At 46.1% G+C, this 18737-nt stretch overlaps 1 protein-coding gene across 1 annotated transcript in view; it reads left to right on the top strand.

Moving 5' to 3' along the window:
- Window positions 1-18737, top strand: part of CFAP58 (cilia and flagella associated protein 58) — a 295728-nt gene that overhangs the window by 169696 nt on the left and 107295 nt on the right. The gene's annotated exons all lie outside the window — the stretch shown is intronic.

Below are 18737 nucleotides of genomic sequence, written 5' to 3' on the forward strand. Positions count from 1 at the left end.
CGGCTGCCACTTAGCTGGATAATTCACTAATCTGGCTAACTTGTGGACGGGCAATGGGCTTAATGGGGTGGTGCTACTTAGCTGGATAAGTTATCCAGCTAAGTAGCAATTTTGAGACTTAGCCAGATAAGTTATCCATCTAGGTTAGACCTGCTCAATAGCAGGTCTAAACTTAGATAAGAACATAAGAATTTGCCATGCTGGGTCAGACCAAGGGTCCATCCTGTTTCCAACAGAGGCCAAACCAGGCCACAAGAACCTGGCGATTACCCAAACACTAAGAAGATCCCATGATGGTGAAGACTTATCTGGCTAAATAACGATTTATCTGGAGATATTCAGCTGCATAGCCATGAATATTCCGTCTAAGTTAGTGGAGAAGTCTATCCAGCTAACTTCGATAAACAGCTGTGGTTTGAATATCTAACCCAAAGTTATGCTCCCTTGAATCTCTAACCAGAGAAACGATGTGCCAACTTACAGTCAATAATCTACAGTGAAGATAGCACTTCAAAAGCCAGATCTTGACTCCTCACTATTTTCCAAATTATTATCTTCCAACCATACCATTAACATCCAAGTATATGACTTTTTTTTTTTTACTGGGTATTTAGAGATCGAACTAATCAAACTCACTGTTATCAAAGGAACCTTTTTAACACTTCACCCTCCATTGCTTCAGGTAGAAACTATTATGAGCCCTCTGGGACAGGAAAAAACCTACAGTACCTGAATGTAATCTGCTTTGAAGTGCCTGAAAAGCGGACTATAAATTAGATAAATAAATAAAAATGACAGGAGTTGAGTGGCACCTGATAGACTAACCAATTTATTAAAGCAGGAGCCTTTTCACATAAATATTAAAACACTTTAGCAAGATGCTTAGCCTGCAGAATAAAGGGTTTAAAAAACATTTCTTCTAAGTTCACGGTCGATTTAACACCTTTTAACAATACATTTTGCTCCCACAGTTTTTCTGCCTTAAATCTGATACAAGCAAAACAGATTTTAAATAGCGGTAAATCTTTAGCAGCAGACATTGTCTTATCATAAGTTAGATTACATTTTTGTTCACCTGTTTAGGAAAAGCATCCACTTTTCCTGTTGCATCAGTGGTTGCCAAGACTGAACACTGATTAAACTTTAGTCCTCATGAATTGATAAGGGCTCTTTTTTTTTAGTTCAGTAGCGTCTGCATTACCCGAGGATGGAAAAGGCAGGATGAAATCAGCTTTATTTGATGTAAATTCTTGTTTTAACTCCATTATTTGACATGTGAACTTTGTAATTTCTCTTTTCCTTTTTCCAACACTGCTCCCAGGTGTTCAAGCATGATTCCTTTGTCCCCATTAATGGAAAATTAGCTATTTGGGCCTATAATATATACTTATATATTTTAACTTGTATTCAAGCCTTTATTGGGCAAGAAATATTCAGTGAGATTTTCTGAACTATTAAGGTGTATTAAAATATTACAAGAGAGTTCATTGGGAACAAGGTGGGGAATATTAAGTAGAGGCCTTTTAGAGCATTGTAGGACATCTGGGAACTCCACTGTGCCAAAAAATGTACTATTGAGTTATCTGATGAGGCTATCAATGACATCATTTTGTCAAATTCTATAAACTTACCATCAGCACTCTAAGGCGCCGATTTTAAAAGCGTTTCTCACGCAAAAATGGCCACATATGTGGGCCTTGTGCGAGCAATGTGCATTTTAAGAATCCGCAAAGTACACGTGTACGTTCCCGTGTGTGCGTCAAGAAGAAGGAGGCAGAAAAGGGGCGGGGCATGGATGTTCCAGGGCGGGGCCAAGAATTACGCACATAAGCCCACATTTTAAAAAAAAGGTGACCATGGCACACGTTGGTTTGTTATCTGCATAACTTTATTTCTGGTCCTGGAGAGGAGGAAGTCAGGAGATCTCGAGTTTTAGAGCGTTTAGCACAGCGTGAGAGTTCAGGGTCATGTGGGGGGTTTGCAGGACGAAGAACCAGAGGGCTCTCGAAGACCTCGATATGAACTAGGCAAACTGGTGGACTGCTTGGAAAAACTGGTTTTTCCCTTGCGCGAGCATATTTTAAAATCCAGCTGCATACATGTGTAAAAGCTTCTAAAGCCCTAGCCAAAATGGGGCAGATTTTAAAAGCCTACGTGTGCCGGGCCTATTTTCAAAAGGCTCGGTGGCGCGCGTAAAGCCCCGGACACGCATACGTCCCGGGGCTTGAAAAAATGGGCTGTCCGGGGGCGTGGGTGGGGCGGGCCCATCCGGGAGCGGGGAGGGGGCGTGGTCAGAGGACTCTCTTCGGCTGCTGGGCCTGGGGATCGCGCGCCGGCACTCGCACGCTGGCAGGCGTAACTTCTGGGATAAAGATAGGGGGGTATTTTTTTTCCGGCTGGGGGGTGGGACAGGTAGGGGAAGGGAGGGGAAGGTGGGGGGTGGCTGAAGGAAAGTTCCCTCTGAGGCCGCTCTGATTTTGGAGCGACCTCGGAGGGAACTGGGAAAGCCATCGGGGCTTCCCTAAGGCTCGGCGCACACAAGGTGCACTAGTGTGCACCTTGTGTGCGCCGACCCCGGATTTTATAACATGCGCGTGGCTGTGCGTGCATGTTATAAAATCGGGTGTACATTTGTGCGCGCCGGGTAGCACGCACAAATGAACCCCGCGCGCGTAGGTTTAAAAATACGGCCCAATATGCGTGGGGTGGGTACTTTAAATGATATGCGTTTACTTACGAGCACAATTTAAAATTGCACGTATTGCCACTCGCGTGCCAGTACACGCGTTTCTGGGCATGCGTTCATGCCTTTTATTAAAATCGACCTGTAATTCGGCATCTGTTATTACCACTGTTCATTATTTCTATAGCAGAATTAAACATTTGCAGCAATACAGACCGAGGGGTAGATCTTTAAAAAATACGTGATCGCGTACTTTTGTTCTCGCACCAGGCGCGAACAAAAGTACGCTGGATTTTACAAGATACAAGCGTAGCCGCACGAATCTTATAAAATCCGGGGTCGGCGCGTGCAAGGGGGTGCACATTTGTGCAACCTGCGCGCGTCGAGCCCAGCGCGCGCTGCCTGTTCCCTCCCCCCACCTTCCCCTCCCTTCCCCTACCTAACCCACCCCCCCGGCCCTATCTAACCCCCCCCCTTAACTTTGCGCACGCCGGCCGGCAGCCCCACTCCGTCCTCCGGTCCCGGGGGCTGGTCCGGAGGCCTCGACCACGCCCCCAGGCCGGCGCCACGCCCCCGGGCCCACCCCCGAAACGCCGCGGCACGCCCCCGAAATGCTGCATTGTTTCGGGAACGCCCCCGGACACGCCCCCTTCCGCCCCTTTTCGAAAGCCCCGGCACTTAGGTGTGTCCTGGGGCTTTATGCGTGCCGGCGGCCTATGCAAAATAGGCACACCGGCGTGCGCGGGCCTTTTAAAATCCGCCCCCTACTGTACAGGTCTGATATAGCTGACCATGGGGAAGAGAACAACCCTTCTTGATTCATGGGAAGAACAGATTTTGAAGCAGCTGTATATATATTCAGATAAAGATGGCTACTTCAGATTTTGTTTTGCTGCTCCGGTAGATATTAATTCACCCCTCTTCCTCTTCAAGGATGTAGAAAAGATTGTTTCAACCAGTCTTCTATATCCTGACCAGAAGCAAAATTAACTTGTTGTGGCAAGGCATTTTTACCTTTGCTCTTTTGTAGTTAGTTTAGGTTTCGCATCTTTTTCCTCCCTGCCATTACTAGTATAACTGAGCAGAACAAAAAGAAAGCAATAAAATAAAAAATAAAAAAATCCAGAAAATAAAACAAAACCACTAAAAAAAAAAAAGGTGACATTCTAGAAGGCCTTTGTTCAAACTCCTCACTTCATGCATTTATGGGAACTGTGCCAATTTCGGCCCCCTCCTGCACGTATATCCCCCCAGTTTTTCACCAACTTTGACAAATGGAAACATTTGATGCCCCCTAAGGATCTACCTCTACACAAAGGGGTAGATTTTAAGACATGCGCAAGCTACCGGTGCGCGCATATGGACATGAGATTTTATAACATGTGAACAGGCACACGCATGTTATAAAATCGGGGGTCGGCGTGCGCAAGGGGGTGCACATTTGTGCACCTTGTGCGCACCGAGCCGCGCGGCCTTCCCCCATTCCCTCCCCCCTAGCCTGACCTTCCCATCCCTTCCCCTAACCTTTCCCCCCAGCCCTACTCTAACCCCCTCTGACTTTTATCTTACCTTTTGTGCTTGCCTCCAGGCAGACGCAAGTTGCGCGCGTCGGCTGCCTGCCGGCACGCAATTTCCAACACAGCAGCCTCCTCTGGTCCCGCCTCCGCCCTGCCCCAAACTGCCCCACCCACGCCCTGCCCCCAGACCGCCCCTTTTTGGAAGCCCTGGGCATAGATGCGTCCTGGGGCTTTATGCGCGTTGCTGGGCCTTTTTAAAATAGGCCCGGCGCGCGTAACACCCCCCCCCCCCCACGCGCATAAGCCTTTTAGTTATGTTTTAGTTTCATATTAAGCTGATTTTACTATTTTTGATGTACATTATTTACTGTTGTGAACAGTTACGATGGATCCCGAGTGACGGTATACAAAATCCAATAAATAAATCCTCTGGATTTACGCGCGTTGGGCTTTTAAAATCCAGCCCAATGGTTGTAAGGGGGAAAGGGCAAAAGCACAAATTGCAGCGCACTCAGATATTCAGTACCATATGATAATTCTCTGTTTATAATTTTCCAAAGTTTAATAAATGGCAAAATATTAGGAAGGTAATTTTAAGCAGTCTGTATAGGACTGAAGTCTGCATATATTTATTTTATTTTATTTATTTAATTTTATATACCGGCAACCGTTTGCAAATCGTGCCGGTTTACAAGTAACTTACAACAAAAGATATATAGGCGTAGCCTTTACAGAGAACGGTGTATAACATAAACGCAGTAACAGAATAAATAACTAAATAACTAATAAATAACTAAATAACTAAAGGGAGGGATGGAGGGGGGTAGTCGAGACAAATGGGGGGGCAGGGGGAGGGTGCAAACAGACACAGGGGGATAAGATATGAATTGGGATTCGAGGGAGAAATATGTACACTTGTTATATACAAAATTGTATGAATCATTAGAAGGGGAGGGTATTGGGTGTAGGACCTGAACGGGGGATGTTGGAGAGAGATGAGGGTTGGGCTAGCATGTTAGTTGGTGGAGCTGATGAGGAAAGGGGGTAAGCTTGGAGGAAAAGCCAGGTTTTGAGTTTCTTTTTGAAAGTAGGTGTGGAGGTTTCGGTACGTAGGTCAAGAGGCATAGAGTTCCAGAGGGAGGGGCCTGCAAGGGAAAGGGCTCTATTGAACATACACACAGACTTTAGCCCGGATTTTCAAAGCAAACTTATATGCATAAGTTTGGGGGATGTGGAAAAACAGTGACAACATGCTTGCAGCTATTTACACCTGTGAGTGTGTGTAGATTAGCATGCTTATTTCAGAAATCTAAGTTGCACTCATAAAGAGGCAGATTTTCAAAGGGTTACGCGCATAACCCCCGAAAAGCTGCCCCTTCCACCCCCTGCGCACACCGAGCCCATCTTGTATAGGCTCGGCAGCGCGCGCAAGCCCCGGGATGAGCGTAAGTCCCGGGGCTTTCCTGGGGGGGGCGTGTCGGGGGAGTGTCACGGCCGGCGCACCATAGGGGGGCGTTCCGGGGGCGCCGCCGCAGGCATGGTTCCGGCCCAGGGGCGTTCCGGGGACGTGGCCGCGGCCTCCGGAACAGCCTTTGGACCGGAACATGGCGCGCCAGCAGCTGGCCGCCGCATGCAAGTTACACCTGCCTTGGGCAGGCGTAACTTGTAAAATAAAGGTGGGAGGGAAATTAGTTAGGGCTGGGGGGTGGGTTAGATAGGGGAAGGGAAGGGAAGGGGGGGGGGCGGAGGGAATGGAGGATTGCTGCGCGGCTCGGCGCGCGCAGGCTGCCGATTTTGGCAGCCTTGTGTGCGCTGACCCTGTATTTTATAACATGCGCACGGCAGCGCGCCCATGTTATAAAATCGGGAGTAGATTTGTTCGCACCGGGTTGCGCCAACAAATATACTCCCGCGCGCACCTTTTAAAATCTACCTCATATTGTTTTCTTGTCCCAGCTCCACCCCTGCGACACCTCTTTGAAGGGCATGTAAAAGTATGCACGGAATTGCTTTTTGAATATTTTTACATGCGCACATTTTTAAATGGCCAGTTACACTCATAAAACTGGGCTTTATGTGCAGAAATATCTTGGAAAATTCCTCCCAAATGAGTACATTTTCTAAGGGTTACGCGCAGAAAATTAACATATATACACGTAAGTAGCCTTTATTCGCATATTTGCTATTTTATAAATCTCAAAAGTACACATGTGTTTTTGGTTTCACGTACACATTTACCTGCACAAAGAATGGGAGGTGCAGGGGCGTGGTCAGGAGGGGCGTGCAGAAGTTGCTATTTTATAAGCAATATTCCCATATAATTTAGCTGAGTTGGGCAATTTTATGCCTGCCAATTTATTTATTTGTTTATTTATTTAGCATGTTTTTATAGTTTGCCATTTCTACCTTCTATCCAGGGTGGATTACAAGTCTTTAGACACCCCTAACATTTTTCTGCAATAAGAATACATAAAAATAAATTCATCGATAAAATGCCTCAGCAAAAATGGCAGCTGTCAACTTCTTGTGGAAGGCCTTGACGTCTGTTTCCCCATGGATTTCAACTGATAAACTGTTCTAGAGGGTGGCCCCACATATGAAAAAGCTCTAGATTGCATAACCGTGAATTTATAATCCTTTAATGAAGGAATAGCAAGTAAATTTACGTAATATACGCGCGTAACCCCCGAAAACCTACCCCTGAGCGCGCCGAGCCTATTTTGCGTAGGCTCCGCGGCGCGCGCAAGCCCCGGGATGCGCGTATGTCCCGGGGCTTTCAAAAATGGACTGTCCGGGGTGGTCCCGGGGGGCAGGGCGGCGGTCCAGGGGCGGTCCCGAGTCCTCCGGCACAGCAGGCGTAACTCGGCGAAATAAGGTGGGGGGGGGGGGTTTAGGTAGGGCTGGGAGGCGGGTTAGATAGGGGAAGGGAGGGAAAGGTGGGGGGGAGCTAAAAAAAAAGTTCCCTCCAAGGCCGCTCCGATTTCGGAGCGGCCTTGGAGGGAACGGGGAAAGCCATCGGGGCTCCCCTTGGGCTCGGTGCGCGCAAAGTGCACAACTGTGCACCCCCTTGCGCGCGCCTACACTGGATTTTATAACATGCGCGCGGCAGAGCACGCATGTTATAAAATTGGGTGTACATTTGTGCGCGCCGGGTAGCGAGCACAAATGTACCCCGCACGCATGGGATTTAAAATCGGCCCCTAAACTTTTATCACCATGTTATAGGTAACCTGGACTGGGCTTATATGTGCATTAAGAGGAGAACATGCTAAAGGAATTGTCACCTTAAGATTGTTGATAGCATGAAATATGTACAGTACTAGCAAAGCCTGCAGGTACGGCATTGGATTTCATTGATGACTCTCCTTATTAGCAAGGAGAAAAATTGAATTCTCATGAGGAAAATGGCAAAAGAGTCCATATATTTTTCATAGTGTAGGGAGGGGTTTGTAGACCATTGGCCCCAGGAATGGTAAAATCTTGTTCTTCATTTGTTTGTTGTCTCACCGTGGCTTGATTTCTGGTCCTGTGGAAGCAGTGGAGATGTGGATAGCAGAGGTGAAAGAGCTGCTTCCAGGTAATTAATACCTTGAAAAAAACTTGGTAATGTATGTGCTTTGTGCAGAGTTCATTTATGGTTGACGGAATTTTGTATTAATTTGCTAAATTTTCTTTGGAAAATATTGTTACCTTAAAGCAGGATCAATGACCTTAAGCGTTCTGCTTTGGCTGAAATATTTGGAACAATCTACTTTAATAGCTGTTTTTCTAATAAATAGATTTTTTTAAAGTGTGCTATCTCTGCCAGAGCCCGAGCATCATCATCTGTAGTCCACTAGCAGCAAATAGAGTCACTGGTCTGGTTTTTAACTGCTCTCCTAAGGGAGAAAAGATGTAACACCAGGGCTGCTGAGAGTTGAAGACCCGACTTTCCCCTCCAGTAGAGAAGTGTCACCCTAACAGCCCGATTTTAAAAACCTGGCACGCGTCCGGCCGTGTGAGTATCTCCTGGTATGCGTATCTCCTGGTATGCGCCGTAGAACCGGATTACAAAAGGGCGTGGGCGGGACATGGGTGGGCTGGGAAAGCGCCATTAGGCACTGCCCTGCTGAAGCGCGCGCCGACAGCTGGCCAGCCCGCGCAACCTACTACTGCTCCGGAGAACAGGTATTGAAACAATAAATGAAGTTAGCGGGGTTTTAGGGGTTGGGTGGATAGAGGAAAAGGGAGGCAGGTTAGCTAGTGGGTTTAGGAAGTTCCCATCCAGTCCGCTCCTTTATTGGGAGGGAACTGGGGAAAGGGCCTATCGCGTTACCGAGCATATCTTATAAAATGTCCCCCCCCCTTATGTGCACGAGTCGGCACTTGCACGCATGTGTGCAAGCCGATATAAAATTGGGCGTGTGGGTAGCGGATTTTATAACATGCACGCGTCGATGCGTGCATGTTATAAAATCAGCACGTCCATGTGCCTGTGCCAGGAACTGCGTGCACAGGGACGCCCCTGTGCAGTTATTAAAATTTTACTTTTAGTCCTTACTTTACCTATCTCTGAAAGAAGGAAGGTTGCATAAACTCTGTCAGAACCTGATCATGAGAACGTCACATTCAGACTGTTATCCCTTGACACCAGTATTCAAAATGACAACACTATCCCGGATAATTAGAACACCAACTTGCCTATTTCTTGGCTCTGTTGTTCCTGTCTTGGACTTAATTGTAGGTCTTATTTTCTTTATGTCCTTGTATACCTTTTTTCTTACATTTTTCTCTTTTACTTTATTTTTTTTTTAATAAAAGGAGAGTGCGTTTTATTATGTCCCTAGCTTCTGTAGTCATACATCTCCTTTCCTGAATCCTTCAGCTGGTGGTGGTGTTTTTGTGTTTGGGGAAGATAATTTTCAAAGGCCTTTATGTGGGCAGAAACCTATTTTCCTGGGTTGAATATCAGTTTATGAAATTTGCCCTCACACCGATTGCCGCTAAATTTATGAAACAGCCACATTTAGGGAAAGCGTTTCTGGGGAAGTGTTTTGGGCAGGATTGGGAAATAATCGGGTAAATCCTTAAACCCTGGCACGCTTAAATCCTGGGGTTTGCTCATGCCAGGCCAATTTTCAAACAGGCCCGGCCACGCGCGTAAACCCTAGTACGCAATTAAGTGCCGGGGCCTGTAAAGGGGGCGGGGAGGGGCAGGGCTGGAGGCGGCCAGGATAACAGCCATTTGCCGCTGTGCTGAGGAAGCGCACGCCGGCAGTTAGCCGGCGTGCGCAAGTTGCTTCTGCTCGAATGGAGCAGTAGGCAAAAAGATTAAAAAATTGAAGGTAGGCTTCAGGATTTAGAGGGTGGGGAGGAGAGGGGAAGAGGGTGGGAGTATGGGTGGGGGATTAGGGAAGTTCCCTCCCAGTCCGCTCCTTAATTGGAGCGGACTGGGAGGGAACTGGGAGAGGCCCGATCTCGTCACTGCGCATAGTTTTCTAAAATTAGGCCCCCCTGCGCGCACCGCTCGCACATGTGCGTGTGGATTATAAAATCCGGCGCGCATGTGAGCACGGCCCACAGATTTTATAACATGTGCGCACTGGGGCACGCATGTTATAACATCAGCACATCCATGTGTGCGCACCGGTTAGCGCGCACATGGATGTGCGTCCGCATGTGTTGCAACTTTTAAAATCTACTCCAAAGTGCACAGATAATTTTGTCAGATCTGTGTGTATTGTTTTCCAGAGACATTTTACTCACATAAAACAGCGTAAACATTTTTTAAACTGATGGCAACTTTCGAAGGGAAAGTATTAGGGATGTGTATTCATTTCATTCGTTTAATTCGTTTCATACGTTTCCCATTACATGTCAATTAGATGTGCATTCGTTTCATATGTTTCATATTACATGCTTGTATAGGAAACAGATGAAATGAATGCACATCCCTAGAAAGTATGCATATACCTGCCCTCAGCCAGGCTCGCCAATCGGCCATGAGGCAGGACACCCCCGCTCCTCTCTTCCACAGCAGGATGCTGTCTCTCTCCTTGCCTCTCGAAGTGCCCCTAGGCATGTGTGCACTGTACTCGGACAAACTAAAAAGGCCCATGGTGGGAAAACGGATGTCGTCCCTTGCCTAGCCCTTCAAAGGGCCTCTCCAGACATTCCCTCACTGCTTCTACAATGGGTCACCTGTATCTTTGCAGAAGTGTGTTGCTGCATCCTGTTTTCCTGATCCTGAGTTCCTGCCTTCCTGATCCTGTGTTCCAGTTCCAAGCCTGCCTGCCTCATCTCTCCGAGTCCAGCCTGCTTCATTCTCCTTACCCTGTTGTATTCATCCTCCCAGTGTCTTCCTCACCCGTCCTCAGACTGTTTACCGGATTTGACCATAGCTTAAACTCTGACCATCTTTGCCAGCCGCCTGTCATTGACCTCAGCCTGAACTCTGACTACTCTCGCCTGCTGCCTGCCTCTGACCTCAACCTCCACCTCGACCATCCTTATCTGCGGTTGCCTCAACCCTAGCCACGACCGGGACTTACTACCAACCTCCACAAGACTCACGTCAAAGTCCTGCTGGCTCCTGGAACCCACGGGCTCAACTTAAGGGGAGAGGGGCTAGTATAGGTAAAGCTCCTGCCAGTCTCCAACCAACCTAGTCCCACCAGCTGTCAGGGAGGACCGACAGGGCCTTCCCTGTAGGTTGAGCCAACCTCCCCACATCAGCAAGGGTCCACGAACTTTATACTTTGATTATTGTGCTTGGGAAAATTACTCACTGAAATTTGCACCTGCTTTCTCTACGGGTCCATTTTTCATTGAAAACAGTGTATAATTTTGATTATATAAAACTGTGTATGTTGCCACATATCTTGCCCTCTCCCCACCCCCAGAGCGACTCCAAGCAACCTGGGCAAAGTAACTTGGATTGTTCTTCATTTGCTCATGTTGAGGTTGGGCAATCAAAGCCCCCATTTCCACAGGTAAATTGCTTTTATAAAAGGTAAAAAGTAAAATTACGTTTTATATCTTCCCTGGAATAAAGTATAAATCAGAACTAAAAAGGCTAAATGGTGATTTTATTTTTACTGCCAAGTTAATTACAAATATTTTTGGAAGCGCTCTTCTAGTTTTCCTCTAGTGACATTGTAGAAGTCTCCAGACTCTCATGAGCCTTATTTCAAGGGCCTGTGACCTTGTAGTCTTTCTTAGGGTGGCAAATAATTCATCCCCTGCACGATTTAGCTCTAACATTTCTCAGCAAAAGGTAGCAAATGGACATAATTATGGATGCTGGATTTATGCAGCATAACAGCTAACCAAGTATAGAACTAGCAGCGAAAAGTTTTTCATGTAGGACCTTGGATTTAACTTCAACTGGGACCTCCAAAGTAACATATAAAGTAAAATATGCCAGCATGTTACCAACTGAATTACTCCAAGGAGCTTTTATTTAAAGGTTTATTTCTCCTCCTGATTTCCTTCCAATTTCATTCTCTAGTTCGTGGCCCATTGGCTTCTGTACAGCTGTGCTGGTGCATTGTTCAGGGACCTTCCTTCTGACTAGCCATTGAAATGTTTCACTTATAGCCTTCTTAGGCAGCCTGGCAGGATGCCATTAACATACCTGGCATCCATTTGCTGTACGCTATCTCGTTATGTTATGGCCTAGTTTCTCTTTAATTTTTTTTCCTTTGTCTTTGAAAATGTTAGGTTGTTAGTTACAATTGCTGTTATATGAGAGAAACCGAACACTTGATTTGCTGATATAGTATGAGAGTTAAAGTAGTTCTCCTGTGCTAAAACAGGCTAGAAAATTGTGCTACAATTTTAAGAATGGTAATTGGCAACACAGTGTATAATCAAGCCTCACAATGAATTCCCTCTGTCTTACTCTAGTCAGAAAAACAGAAGGTTTGACTATATATTGAGGATTTGTCCCCTTCAAGGCCAGTGAGGATAGATTAGAGCCTGTACATTTTCAGATCTTGCAATGAGAAATGCTGTACCTAACCTAAGCTCTAAGCATGTTCATGCCATGCTTCCTTTTCAGTTGCCAGTGATGATAATAGCTATTATTTTATAGAAGTGGAGAATATTACAGTAAAATTTGTATTAATCAAGCAATAACTTTGACGTATGCCCCTGAGTTACTGTGAGGCATAAGGCTAAAGAATCAGTACCTTTATACCTGAAAATCACCTCATAAGCCTGTAATGCAGACGTGGCGGTAGCCATCTTCCCAAGACTAGCGGGGAGAGCAGAGAGAAAGGTGAGGCACAGAGGTCGAAGCCATCTGAGACCAACAGACACAACACCTGCAGATACCTGAAAGGTTTTAGTGATGCACATTCGACCAACCTTTTCTGTTGGAAAGAAATAAGTAGAACTAGGGGTCTGAGGAGACCTCCAGGACGACTCAGAACCAAAGTTAAGAAATATTAGGGAGAGGGTGATGGATGCCTAGAATGCCCTTCCAGAGGAAGTGGTGAAAATGAAAACTGTGAAAGAATTCAAAGAGGCATGGGATAAACACTGTGGATCCCTAAAGGCTAGAGAATGGAAATGAAGAAGAGAAGGCATGGGGGTAACTTGCTGGTGCAGCAGTTACTACTCTTAACCTATAAGCCTTCATACTGTTGATGCAACTCCATCATGGCTCTCTGCTTCAACGGCAGGGGGGAAATGGGGAATTGGATTCAAACAGCAATCAACGAGGGCCCCGACTTTTATGATCTAAGGAAACAAATAAGTATGGGGGTAACTTGCTGATGTGGCAGTTACTACCCTTAACCAATAAACCTGATACTTTGATGCAACTCTAACATTGTTCTCTGCTTCAACGATAAGCTGTAACGGGGAATTGGATTCAAACAGCAATCAACGAGGGCCCTGACTTTTACAGTCTGGGAAACTGATAATCAAGGGGGAACCTACACAGCGCAGCAGATACTACCATAAGCTTGCTGGGCTGACTGGATGCACAATTTGGTCCTTTTCTACCGTCATTTCTATGTTTCTATGTTACTAGTGACTGGACCTATGCTGATAGCTTGTACCAGACCAAAACCAGAGGCTAAGCTGAGATGGAATAGGTGGCCAGGACATCTGACACTCTTAAGGACTTAATAAATGCCATTCAAATGATGCCAGCCCAGTTTCATAGCCTCGAGAGGAAGAATTTTGCCCAGCAGGGGTCTAACCTGTTATGTTCACCGCTTGTGGGCCTGTCCCACAAGCGGCTTCACTCACCCCAACGCTGCCACTGCTATCTGTGCGGCATGGAAATGCAGCCGACTTGCAACTGATGTCACCGCACCTGCTCGGTGCCTCCCTAGGCTCGTGTGTGCATGACAGAACCTATCTTAAAGGGCCCATGGCAGGAAAAGTCCGTGGCACCCTGGGATTATGTCACTGCTGGTTGCCCTATAAAAGGGTTCTTCCGACTCTTCTGCTTTGCTTCAGCAAGGTTTCCTGGTTCCTGTCTCATTCTGGTTCCAGTTCCAGTCTTGCTCAAGCCTTCAGCTCTGCTTCAGCCTTCAGCCTGCTTCAGTCTTCAGCTCTGCTTAAGTCTTCAGCTCCACTTCGGTCTTCAGCCTGTTCCAGTCTTCAGCTCTGCATCAGCCTTCAGCTCCATTCCAGGCTTCAACTGTGCTTCAGCCTTCACCTCCACTTCGGACTTCAGCCTGTTCCAGTCTTCAGATCTGCTTCAGTCTTCTGACTTGCACTGGGCAAGCCATCAGCCTTGCCTCAAGCCATCAGCCTTCCTCTACCAAGTCTCCAGCCTTAGTCTTGTTATTGTATAAACTCTTGGAATCTGTCATAGCCTGGCCTATGCCAAGACTCACTCACTCACTGTCGGCTCAAACCTTAAGGCCCTGCCCACAAGTTTGAGCCAACTGTGCCATGGCAAGAAGGGCTCATGCTCATGTCATTTGCAACAGACTGCTGAGGCCATGAGCTTGGTGAACGCATCCCCACGATGGGCCATCAATGCCTTGGCCCATCAGATGGAACAAAAAATGGAATTGATTGGTCTCCTTCACCAGTTCATGTAATAGGCCCAGCAGCAATTCAGTCAAGTAAAAGATTCATTACAGACTTTGTCTCAGCATCTAGATATGTTACAAGCTCCATGTTTGGCTTCTGTCCCAGTGCCTGCTCTGGCAAATCCTGTACTGGTACTCTCCCAGGCCGTGGAATCCATGGTTCAACTTCCGTCATCTTCAAGGTATAGTGGCGATCCTAAGGGATGCAGAGGATTCCTCAGTGTATACAAGATGCAGTCTGAGCTACAGCCAACCCGTTTTTTTTTTTTTTTGGACCATGTCAAGATTATGTATATTCTTTCCTTGTTGGATGGCCCTGCTCTTGCCTGGACATCTGCTGCTACAGAAATTCTTCGTATTCATCAAGTCTCTCACTCAGTTGGTGAGTACGCAGTAGAATTTCGTACCCTAGCTTCTGAACTCAGTTAGGGCGAGGATAGCCAAAATGCCATTTTCTGGCAAAGATTATCCAGGAGAATAAAAGATGAACTAGCGGCTCGGGCCCTTCCTCTGTCCCTCGAAGCACTTATTGTCCTGGCTATCCGTATAGATCAGGAACAAGTTTGCAAAAAAAAAGAGTGCTCAGCGGATCACTCCTTTGGTTCTCAGATCTCTGTATCCCTCGCAATCCATCTTAGAACCACCGAAGGTGGTCGCTTATGAAGAACCCATGCAATTAGGTAATTCCCAACTTTCGCTTGATGAGAAACAAAGGTGAAGATCATAAAACTTCTGTCTCTACTGTGCTGCACAAGACCATTTTGCCTCATTGTGAAGGTAGTCTTGCTCCAACCTGCTTCCTCTCCACATCTAATGATTCCAGTGTGTCTCAACCTATTAAAGCACTCAGTTCAGACCGAAGCCTTAGTAGATATTGAAGCCGGGGGCAACCTCATCCAAGAGTCACTGTTATGTCAATATGGTTGCCCTACTATCAGCTTAACCACCCCCTGTGTCATTTTGTCTGTTTACGAAGAATCCCTACCTGGTCATGCAACCATCACTTCCTTGCCATTACAATGCAGATTGGGGCTCACTAAGAAAACATTCAGTTCTATGTACTGTCTAAAGCATCCAGCCCTCTTGTACTTGGATTACCCTAGCTGAGTCTCCATCAACCGTCCATTGATTGGAGCACCTTACAGATTAACAAATGGGGGCCATCATGCCAGGAACATTGTGCTGTCCAAAATACTCAGCCTGAACTACCAGATTTGGCACTTCAATGTATGTCCTGTTCTGATGCGAATTCTGACATGCATTGTTCTCCTGGCAAAGAATCCTCGTCCGGTTATCAGGACCAGTCTTCAGCCTTGTCTTCGTCCAAGCCTATAGCCTTGAATGGTTCTTCACTTCAGTCCCAAAACCAAAGAAACTCTGGATCCTGTGTTTGGTCCCCTGAGATCCCAGTTGGTAAAGAAGTACCTTCATCTCTTCAGAAGCCGAAGAGAGGAGGCTTGAGGAGGGGCTTAGGGGAGGAAGTACTGTTACATTCACTACTTGCAGGATAGGCCCACGAGCAGCTTGAGTCACCCCAATACCGCCATTGTTGTCTTCGTGTCTTGGAAAAGCTGCTGACTCGCAGCTGACATCACCACTCTTGCTTGATGCCTCACTAGGTGTGCGCACAACAGCACTTCTCTTAAAGGGCCTGAGCTGGGAAAAGCCTGCGGTACTCTGGGATGATGTCTCTGTTGGTTGCCCTATGAAAGGGCTCTTCCGACTCTTCAGCTTTGCCTCAGCAAGGTCTCCTGGTTCCAGTTCCAGTCTTGCTTAAGCCTTCAACTCCATGTCAGCCTTCAGCTCTGCTTCATCTTGGAGAAGAGACGGCTGAGGGGGGATATGATAGAGGTGTTTAAAATCATAAGAAGTCTAGAACGGGTTAATGTGAATCAGTTATTTACTCTTTCGGATAATAGAAAGACTAGGGGGCACTCCTTGAAGTTAGCATGGGGCACATTTAAAACTAATTGTAGAAAGTTCTTTTTCACTCAACGCACAATTAAAATCTGGAATTTGTTGCCAGAGGATGTGGTTAGTGCAGTTAGTGTAGCTGTGTTTAAAAAAGGGTTGGATAAGTTCTTGGAGGAGAAGTCCATTACCTGCTATTAATTAAGTTGACTTAGAGAATAGTCACTGCTATTATTAGCAACAGTAGCTTGGGATAGACTTATCTTTTGGTACTTGCCAGGTTCTTATGGCCTGGATTGGCCACTGTTGGAAACAGGATGCTGGGCTTGATGGACTCTTGGTCTAACCTAGTATGGCATGTTCTTATGTTCTGAGTCTTCAGCCTGTTCCAGACTTCAGCTCCGCTGAAGTCTTCAGCTCTGCTTCAGTCTTCTGCCTGTTCCAGTCTTCAACTCCGCTTCTGTCTTCAGCCTGTTCCAGTCTTCAGCCTGTTCCAGTCTACAGCCTGTTCTAGTCTCCAGCTGTGCTTCAATCTTCTGCCTTTCAACTGTGCAAGCCATAAGCCTTATCTCAAGCCATCAACCTTGCCTCTACCAAGTCTTCAGCCTTAGCCTTGTCATCGTATAAATTCTTGGACTGTCATAGCCTGGCCTGTGCTAAGACTTGCTCACCCTCCATTGGAGCAAACCTTAGGGCCATGCTCACGAGGTTGAGCCAATTGCGACTTGGCAAAAGGGGCTCAAGCTCACTTCATTCATAGCATAAGCCAGTTCAAATTGACTGGCCAACCACCTGCTCGTGGACCCTCGAATATCACTCCCAGAAAAATGTATAGAACAAGAAAGGAGTCCTTTGGCTTCCTCAATCAGTGTAAACTCTGGTTCCAACTACATCCACATACTTATAAATGGACTCTTAATGTGGGCTTAATAATTTGTCTCCTTTCAAAGAAGGCCAATCCACTGATATAGCAAGATAGTTTAATCCTTCACTATGTGGACCAATTAGTGACACCACCTTTCAGACCTTTGAGGAACCAGATCATTTCCAGGTAACAGAAAATAATCTTATGTATTTCCACCAATATCAATGAACAGTGGTAGAGTAAGCTGCAGAGTTTTGTCATTGGGCCATTAATCTGGACTGGAATGAATCATTGCTTTGGACTCATTTTAGAAGGGGTCTTGAAAGCTACAGAAATGATTATCTGGCACAGCTGGGGACCGTCTAGGAGGCTGGAAGCACTCATCACCCTTTGTCTCTGAATTGATAGACACTTGACAGAATGGAACAAGGAGAAGGCCTCTGGACAAACCCATGATTATTGATGGCACAAGGCATTAACTGTCAGTAGAGCAAAAGGAGAAATGCCATCGAGAAGGCTCTATATTTATTATGGGCTCATGGGGCACTGATGAGTCAGCTGCCCTAATATGCCATAAACTCATCAGAGCACACTAGGGTGAGAAACAGACAGTCTGAACTCCAGTAGAGGGGAAGAATATGGGACAAGCACAGATAAGTCCTCTGGGAACTCAAACATAGCAATTCCAATCCAGTTGTCTTGGAAGAGAGAGGATCTGCAAGCTCTCATCATGATTGATTCAGGAGCCTCTGTATGTTTCATGGATCTCACATTTGCCCAGCATCACAAGATACCTTTACAAGAGATGAAGCTGAGCATGACAGTGGAGACTATTGGTGGTGCCCCCAAAAATTGTCTTCCCATTTTAGAACAGGAAGAGAACATGCCAGAAGAAACCATGCAGACATTCAGGTGTTTTATGGTATCCAATGAAGATGTGGGATATTTATCTGAGAAATACTCAGAATTTCTGGACCTATTTGACAAAGTGGCTGCAGACATTGGGGTGAATTTCAGAATGTTTATGTCCATAAAATTAGCATATATTGGGTAGTTTTCAAAAGGATTTATATATGTAAATGTAAATACTATTGTAGTCATTTCAAAAGCCATTTCTCACTTAAAGTGCACTTACGGAGGTAAATCCTATGGGAAATTGAATGGCATATATTAGAAAATTTCAAAAGCCCACTTACACAGATAAAGTGCATTTACACGTGTAATACCCAATTTTAAGTGTATAAATGCTTTTTAAAATAAAGTCCTAAGAGGTAGATTTTAAAAGTGTTGCTTGTGCAAAAATGCCCACATACGCATTTTTGCATGAGCATTGCTCTGTTCTGTGAAGAGTTTGGTGAAGTCTGGACTTAATCAGGACCGGTTCAGAACAAAACACTTTTTCAGAGCCCAGAAGTCTTCTTCTGCTTTAGCTGACCACTGAACCTTCTTTGGTGCTTGTGAGAGGCTCCACCTTCTCCGAGTAATTGGGGATAAACCTTCTATAGTATCCCATGAGACCTAGGAATGCTCTTACTTTTGCTTTTTTTTTTTTTGGGACTGGCACCCAGGTGATCGCCTCGATCTTCCGGGTCTGCGGATGAATCTTGCACTTCCCTAGGGTGTAGCCAAGATACTGTACTTTTGGCCCCATTAATAAGCACCTTTTAGGGTTGGCTGTCAGTCCTGCTTTCCTCAGACTGGTTAGCACAGCTTATAGTTAGCTT

Source organism: Rhinatrema bivittatum, chromosome 7 (genome assembly GCF_901001135.1).
Source record: "Rhinatrema bivittatum chromosome 7, aRhiBiv1.1, whole genome shotgun sequence".
Lineage (NCBI taxonomy): Eukaryota > Metazoa > Chordata > Amphibia > Gymnophiona > Rhinatrematidae > Rhinatrema > Rhinatrema bivittatum.